The 8,642-nt window shown below is 39.6% G+C and overlaps 1 pseudogene; it reads left to right on the top strand.

The window, feature by feature from the left end:
• Positions 1-224: 224 nt before the first annotated feature.
• On the top strand, positions 225-2,456 carry LOC109266201 (tubulin epsilon chain-like; annotated as a pseudogene).
• The last annotated feature ends 6,186 nt before the right edge of the window (positions 2,457-8,642 follow it).

Here is an 8,642-nt window from a genome sequence, read left to right as displayed (position 1 = left end):
AAAAAAAAAAATACCCGCTCCCTATAAACCTCCCCACAGCATTTCTTTGAAACTAAAATGAGAAAACGTGTGTGTATGTAAAAGCTTTGTAAATTTTACCTTCCTTTGCAAAGGTAAGAATAATTACTGTCCAAGTCCATAGTAAAAACAGTGGTATGCACTTCAACAATATTTTTCCAAACACAAAGCAAATAATATGACCAAAAAGCAATTTCTGTGTGACCATGTCAATCACTAACCTTGATTTACCTGCCTATGTTTACCTGCTTAATAAAACTGCTAGAAAGGACAGGAAATCATTAGGTATGACCTGCAGAGAAAAACTTGTTTTTGCCTTGAATAATGCCAGGAAGGTTCTCTACAGGCAGAGAATTAAGAGCCAGCCATCTGCATCTAAGGTGCAAACTTGATTTCTTACCTGTAGCTCTGCCTCCAGGCCCAGTTGTCTGATAAAGGGGGTCAGTGACATGGTAGCGACACTCAAAGCTCAGAGCACCCCTCTTCTGGGGGCAGAAACAAACTCAGTTTCACTGATTCAATTCAACATGATTTACTATGTGCCTATTACACATCCAGCACTGTCCTGGGCACTGTAGGAGCTACAAAAGATAATAAGAAATTGGCCTGCAGGAGCCTGCACTATACTCAGGCAGGGATTAGAGAATAATAAAAGAGTATAAAATTAAGCACGGGGTGCCTGGGTCTGATCTTGATTTTGGCTCGTGTCATGATCTCACAGTTCATGGGGTCAAGCCCTGTATCAGGCTCTGCGCTGACAATGTGGAGTCTCTCTCTCTCTCTCTCTCTGCCCCTACACCATGCATGCTCTCTCTGTCTCTCTGTCTGTCTCTCTCTCTCAAAATAAATAAATAAACATTAAAAACATTAAAAAAAAGAGAGAGAAAGACAAAAGAATCATGGTTGCCGCTGGTGGACAGGGCCAGGTCAGGAGTACAAAAGCCAGCGCAGGTTTACAAGTGTTCCAGCCGGCGGTGACCCAGTAAATGGTCTTATAGGCCAGTGTGGACGCCAGATTTTCTGCTGCTTCTGGGATCTGCACTAAGGGAGCATGCCATAGCCACAGAAAGGAATTATGATGAGGAAATAAGCAGCTTGTTTAGAAATGTGGGTACCAGAGTAACTTGGTGATGGTGGCACTATTTCCAAGGGGAAACTTTGTTCTTTGAAAGCATGAGCTCTCTTGATTGACATGGAGAAAGGGGTAGCAAATGAAATTCTGCAGGAACCATTGAGAGATGTGTTTGAGAGCAAGCAGCTCATCACTCATATTTCTGACTCAGGGAATAACTGGGCTGTGGGTCGTTAAGTTTTTGGCAGTCTTTATCGAGAACTCAGAAACTCAGATTTTAGAGAAACTCAGAAAGTTGGCTGGGCCCTGTGATCATTTGCAGTGTTTTTTAGAATATATTCCATGGGAGGTGGAACATGATCTGGACTTGGAACATTTCTTCTAAAGGCGCTTGAGGGTGAATTCCCAGAAGTATACAGATCCATGACTTCAGTTTATCCTTCTGGTGAGGATGATGTCATAACCTCACCTTACTGAGCATGCAGACTGTGTTGCCCATTGACGTCCAATATTTATTTGACCTCATTAGCAAACTGGTGAATTCTCATGGTGAATTCTGCAAAGTTGGGTACAACCGTAAAGCCAAAGAGTCCAGTTACTTCAAGTGCTGAGGCTTTTGAGAAACGGGACCAGAAGGCTTTTGATGCAATGAACAACACTGTGGCAAATTTGCTGCTGAACCTAACAAGCTCTGCAAGGTTTGAAGCATTCCTTAATATGGACCTCAAAGAAATCATCATGAATTCAGTTTCTTTTCCTTAAGTGCATGATCTTGTGTCAAGCCTAACACCTCTATGTATACTGGCAGATGTTAACAGTCCTACCTGAAAGTTGGATCAGACGTTTTCAGATTCCTTTAGTAAAGATCACCAGCTGATTCAGGCTGGCCGCAAACATAGTCTCTACCTTATGGTTAGAGGAAAGTACAGGTTTCCGATTTTTGCAGAACTACTGAAAGATTAAAACCTTCTCTACAGTTTGTCTCCTGGAATCAAGAAGGCCGGAAAAGCAGACTGTGTTCAGTACCTCATGTGGACCATTCCCATGATTAGCCCTAGCACACATGTGTGAGGCCTACCTTCATGGAACCGCAAGATTCATGAGGCTCTACAAGAAAAAGGCTCATCTTTATCACTACCTACAAGTTGAAGGGGAGGAGGAAAGCCGTTTCACAGAAGCTGTGTCATCTTTATCAGGGCCCTCAGAGGAACATAACCAACTGGAGGCCACACAAAGCATGCCTGTGGAAGATTCACCTAGACTAAGCATGGCTGTGGAAAAAAGAAACCCCCAAAAGACTACTTTGACCTTCCTTAATTTCATACTGGTTTTGTCACCTTACCATTCTGTTTCAGAACTTTCGTGATTTAGAAAGCCGTTGTTTGTGCTTTTCCTATCAGAGAGCATTTTTGTCTTAAAAAAAAAAAAAAAATAGAGTGGTTTTCATTTCATCAAAATTTGTTGACACCAGTGTGTGGTGTTAGTGAAGTCCTAGGACCTTGACTTCAGACATTTGTTTTCAAAAAATTCCCTTTTTCTAAAATTGAGACAACAGAGTTCTTCCACATTTTACTTTATTTATAGTGTGATATTTAGGCATTTATACAATGATAATCATGTCTTCAATAAAAATCTTGCATGGGTATATTTTTATATTTATTCGTGACTTATTTTTTCATATTGTTTAAATTCTGATTCTTTAAAAACAAGTATGAGGAGTAGTAGAGGAACTTATTACTTCTGTGTAATACCCTCTAACTTTTCAGGTGTAGGTTTTATTACAACTATTAAGGAGGTTTTATTTCTTCTTTGGGTAACTACTTTTTTTGCACTCAAAAGAATCATAATTTGCATTTATTTTGACATGTATTCGTATTAAATTATCTTTAAATAAGCTTTTTTTATTAAACTAGTTTTTATAATAATAAATGTGCATATTTTTAAACAAACAAAAAGAAAAGAAGTATGGCTGTCATTAAAGGATTATAAAATAGTAAGAAGGAAGAATTTACGTGTAAAGATAATTACAGGACTGGATGGAGAATGATCCAATGCGAGCCTGGACTTGGTGCTGTAGGAATTCATAGGCAGAGAGTGGTAGGAAGCAGTAGAAAAGTCGTGGGGTTTTCTTGGGAAAATTAAAAATTCATTCTGCAGAAGACCTTATTAAGAAGTTAAGATATAGACCAAAAAAATTTGCAAACCACATATCTTTTTTTTTTTGCATTTACCCATGTAGTTACCTTTGTCTCTTTGTACAGATTCAAGTGACCATATAATGTCCTTTAATTTCAACAAAAAAAAAAAAGAAAGAAAGAAAGAAAAAAGAAAAACACTGAAATATTCTCATATACACACATACTGAGGACTTTTACTGCTCATAGCTCTTCCCTATGAAAAGAAAGGTTTTTAACTTGGCCTAAAGAATCTCCAGAAGTTAAGCTGCAAGGAGGTGGGGCACGTAGGGTGGTTAATACACCACAGGTGTAGAAATTAAAATAAGCATGTTTTGGGTAACAGAAAACAAGTCAGCCTGACCGGTACAAGGGTTTTGTTAGACAGTATGACAGCATAACTGCAGAGTGAATTATACTCAAATGAAGTGATTTTATTTTATTTGAATGTGATGCTTAATTAACTTAGGCTAGATCTGAGAGGCAAAGGAACCTAGGCCAGGTTCTGATCAGAGGAGAGCGTTGTTCTGTTCTAAATTGCTAGGCCCCGGGGGGCCTGGGTGGCGCAGTCGGTTAAGCGTCTGACTTCAGCCAGGTCACGATCTCGCGGTCCGTGAGTTCGAGCCCCGCGTCAGGCTCTGGGCTGATGGCTCAGAGCCTGGAGCCTGTTTCCGATTCTGTGTGCCCCTCCCCTGTTCATGCTCTGTCTCTCTCTGTCCCAAAAATAAATAAAAAACGTTGAAAAAAAATTTTTTTTAAAATAAATTGCTAGGCCCCTTGTTTACTTGGGCTTGCTTATGTCTATATGTTTTAGAACCTGTGTGTATTTTGGCTTCAGACACAAATCATTAGGTAGGGATTATTTGGGGTTCCACCCCCAGCTTCTTAAACTCTTTAACCCTCCCTCAGGCCATTTGAAAATGGCAAAACAGCCCAAGTTCATGGGAGGAACCAGGTAAAAAGTGCATGTCTCCATTTTAACATTTGGTGTCAGTCATGGTAAGTCCTCCCACGGTGCACACACGCACTGAACAATGTTGTCTCTGCTTTAAAGCAGCAAAAGCTAAGATATACTGGCATCTAATCTCAGAGCTGTGAGTTGAATTACCTTCAAAAGATAGTGACCTAGGGGTGCCTGGGTGGTTTAATTGGTTAAGCATCTGACTCTTGATTTCAGCTCAGGTCATGATCTCACAGTGGGGGAATCAAGTCCCTCATCGGGCGTGGAGTCTGCTTAAGATTCTCTCTCTCTCTCTCTCTCTCTCTCTCCCTCTGACCTTCACCCCCTCTCTCTCAAAAAAGAAAAAAAAATTAAAAAGAAATAAAAATAAGAGAGTGGCCTAGAATTCATTAGGCTATCACCTTAATATCTTTAAAAATTGAGTAGTCTTATCCAATAGGAAATATATGAAAAACAAAGTGCAAGATAACATCAAGTTCAGAAATCTTTATACTTAGAAGGAAATATATTTAAATATCTTAAGAGCTAAAGAATAATGAAATTCCATCAAGTGACACGACAGCCTGGGCGGGGGTGGCAGATTTTCATAAGTAGGCGGAAAAGACAGATAATTTTAAGTATGACTCCAGCTCAGGATGGTGCCTTCCCTGTGCTTTAAAAGAATGTGAGACAGCCTGTGTGGAGGGTCTGATAGAGTGACCATAAATAACAGAATTCAGCATGCGCCTATAGGATCACTGTCAAGAATCCTGTTCCATTCAGTATCTGGGTCCAAAAGCTCAATTAGCAGACTAGGTATTTCCTAGCATTGCCTGTTGTAAACAAATCACTTCCTTAACAGTAAGCCTATTTTATCATGGAAAGACTCAGAATTAAGTTATGTGGTTTTTTTTCTTTCTAATTTATTTATTTAAATTTAAGTCAGTTAACATACAGTGTAGTATTGGTTTCAGATGTAGAACCCAGTGATTCATCACTTACATATAATACCCAGTGCTCATCCCAACAAGTGTCCTCCTTAATGCCCATCACCGATCTAGCCTATACACCCACCCACCTGCCCTCCAGCAACCCTCAGTTTGTTCTCTGTATTCAAGAGACTCTCATGGTTTTCCCCCTTCTCTGTTTTTATCTTATTTTTCCTTCCCTTCCCTTATGTTCATCTGTTTTGTTTCTTAAATTCCACATATTGAGTGAAATCATATGATATTTGTCTTTCTCTGACTCATTTCACTTAGCATGATACACGCCAGTTCCATCCACATTGTTACAAATGGCAGGATTTCTAATCATCAACAAAGCAGGAAAGAGTAGCCAATGGAAAAAAGAAAGTCTCTTTAGCAAATGGTGCTGGGAAAACTGGACAGCAACATGCAGAAAAATGAAACTCGACCACTTTCTTACACCACACACAAAAATAAATTCAAAATGGATGAAAGACCTAAATGTGACAGGAAACCATCAAAATCCTAGAGGAGAAAACAGATAACAACTTCTCTGACCTCGGCCATAGCAACTTCTTACTAGACATGTCTCTGCAGGCAAAGTAAATGAAAACAAAAATGAACTACTGGGACCTTGTCAAGGTAAAAAGTAATGTTGAAGAGAATCAAACTCATGATATTTTTGTGTTAAGAAATTATACATGTTTAGCATTTAGGTATTTCTAATTTTAAAAATAATTTTGTCTATGCTGAATAGTCTTGCAAATCCAATTTATAAATGTTTAATTGAGTAACAGATTTAGGCTTATGATTATAAGTTGAAATCTCACTAAGTTTATACACTGTAGCAGAGCATTTAAGAACACTTAAGTTTCACCACATCTGTAAGTTTAATACATTAGATTTGCAAGAATAACTGAACAACTTGGGAAGATTTGTCAGTTAATTGAAGCACCTTTCTTAAGAAGAAAATCAAAGATATTTAATTCACAGAGTTTAAGATGTCTAAAGAGAAATCTAATTATCTAAGTGTAAAATGGTGTCCTAACATCAAAGTCTGCCTAAAATTGAGGGTTTAAATTTGCAGGATTCAAAAATAGAAATAATAATATTCATAAATTGAACTTAAAATATTTAAAAGGATTAGGTTTTCCCATCTTTACTGGTTTAGTCCAGCAGCCTAATCATTCTAGTCACTGCACATCTCTTAACGTACCTTTTCAAGCTTAAAGCAAAAATCTCCCCTTATTGCCATTATATAGGAGAAATTCTTTTATTTCTTCTCTATCTTCTCAATCTTCTCTAGCTGGAATTCACATTAGACAGAATATAGAATTTCTGGATCGATTCTTCACGTGTACGAAGTTTTCTTTCATGGTTTTTAATCTATCAAGTCCTTGTATTTTGGGAGAATTCCTTACTTCTCAGCTTTTATTTTCATTGCTCCTGTAGTCCCTAGTGACTCCTATACCACCTTATGAATCCACATCCCAAATACAACCAATATAGCCTCAACTGATGATCACTGTAGTGATAAAATGATGTGGAGTACACCAAAAGTCATGACACAATCTCCCATTTCAACAATGAGCCGGAAGTTAATGCAATCAGAGGCTGCACTGAACATTTCTCAAGCAAAGGAGATTGGAGGTCACAGAAATCACTGAAGAGCTGGTGTCACATCAACAGTGTTGATATTGGGCTGAGTTATTTGAGGAGTTTCTTTACTTTACTCATGGCAAATGAAGCTTGGGATACCCACAAAAGACGTTTGACAAAAGCTCAGGAATTGAGACCCCAGGGTTTTGGAAGAGTTGAGATACAATACAAATAAAAATAAAGGAAGGCACTTTCTCCCACCCCTTCCTTGATGAAGGCTTCCATGAAGTTACAATAATGGCATTCAAATTTATAGGGGCACCTGAGTGGCTCAGTCGGTTCAGCGCCCGACTCATGAGATCTCATGGTTCATGAATTTGAACCCTACATTGGACTCTGTGCTGACAGCTTGGAGCCTGGAGCCTGCTTTGGATTCTGTGTCTCCCTCGCTCTCTGCCCCTCCCCCACTCGCACTCTGTCTCTCTCTCTCAAAAATAAATAAACATTAAAAAATAATTATTGTTCATTTCAGGCCCTGGAAGCAGAGAGCCCCAGACCGTGGGTTTAGAGCTGAACCAAATGTTCCCTACCCCTACCGCCTCCCCCTCCCCCCCCACCCTTCTTGAGAACTCATGGAGTTGCATCTCACTTGCACTCTGTCCAGAGACTGAAGGAACAGACATTTGTGCTTTCTCATAAAGGCTGCTAGAATATTCGCATTTACCAGTTTTCAATATTCCAGCTTTAATCTGGTTTAGGCTAAGTATTCTGAGTGTCCCTGCTCAGGCCTAAATACCAGCAATATCATTTTCATGAATGGCAGCTGACAGCTCTTTTGAAACAAACTTGCCAAAGTTACAGAAACTTGCTGGACTGGAAAAGATAGAGGATATGCATGATGCAGAATGCCATGATCACGTGAGGACATCACATGCCTGTGGGCATTTCATATGCCAGAAATGCACTCAGGTTTATTGTATCATTCAAAATAAGCCCTCAAGCTCCCACATCAGTTGTTTTCAACCCTTACATAAAAAAATGGAAGTGTCCAGTTCTTTGGCCTAAAGAATCCACTCACCTCCCTCTCCAGTGTCACTGTGAAAATAGCAAATGGGGCAGGCGTCTGGATTTGTCAGTGCTTTCTGGAATGCCATGGAGCTTCAGGATTTCATTGCCCATGTTTCACCTCCAGCTGCCCATGAGGCTGCCTCTTTCTTTCATATTCAAGTCAGTCCTCAAGAATCCCTGAAGGCCTCCTTACCTTTTCTATCTTTTCTGTCACGGAAGAGACTGGCCTTTCCAACTAACATTGTACTTACTAAATCATCTGTCTCTGGTTTCACTTTGTCTCAGAGATTGTAGATTCATAAAATGTGATAGCTAGAAAGTGCCCCATGACTCATCCAGTTCAATTCCCTTACTTTAAAGAGGACACGGTGATTTCTAAAGCCCTAGAGGCAGGTTAGTCGTAAGGTCAGAATTAGAAATGAGATTTCTTGACTCCCCACTAAGGGCTGCTTAGTCCAAGACTAGGTAAGAGCTCTGACTGTTTACCTGGGTATTCCATAAAATGCTTTTCCTTATTTTAACCCCTCCACTATTTCAGTAGAAGGGACAGTATGGTGGCTATGCTATGCTGTTTAATGACATTTTACTCTATAGATGACATCATAACTCCCCTTTCCCAGTCTCCATGGCTTTGCATCCCTGTGTCCTAGGGATCGTCTTTCTTGTCTTCCCTAAAAGACTGCACAACTCAGGATGACTTCTGGCTTACTTTTCCCAGGGCAGAACACAGGTGTTCCAGAATTTGTCACACAGCTCCTTCTTCGTGATGCAAGGGTGAGGTGTAGTTGCATTAAAAAAACAAAGAC

This window comes from Panthera pardus, unplaced genomic scaffold (genome assembly GCF_024362965.1).
Source record: "Panthera pardus isolate Hobbes unplaced genomic scaffold, ASM2436296v1 HiC_scaffold_16, whole genome shotgun sequence".
Classification (NCBI taxonomy): domain Eukaryota; kingdom Metazoa; phylum Chordata; class Mammalia; order Carnivora; family Felidae; genus Panthera; species Panthera pardus.
Note: the sequence above shows the minus strand (reverse complement) of the source record. Positions and strands in the feature narration are given on the sequence as shown.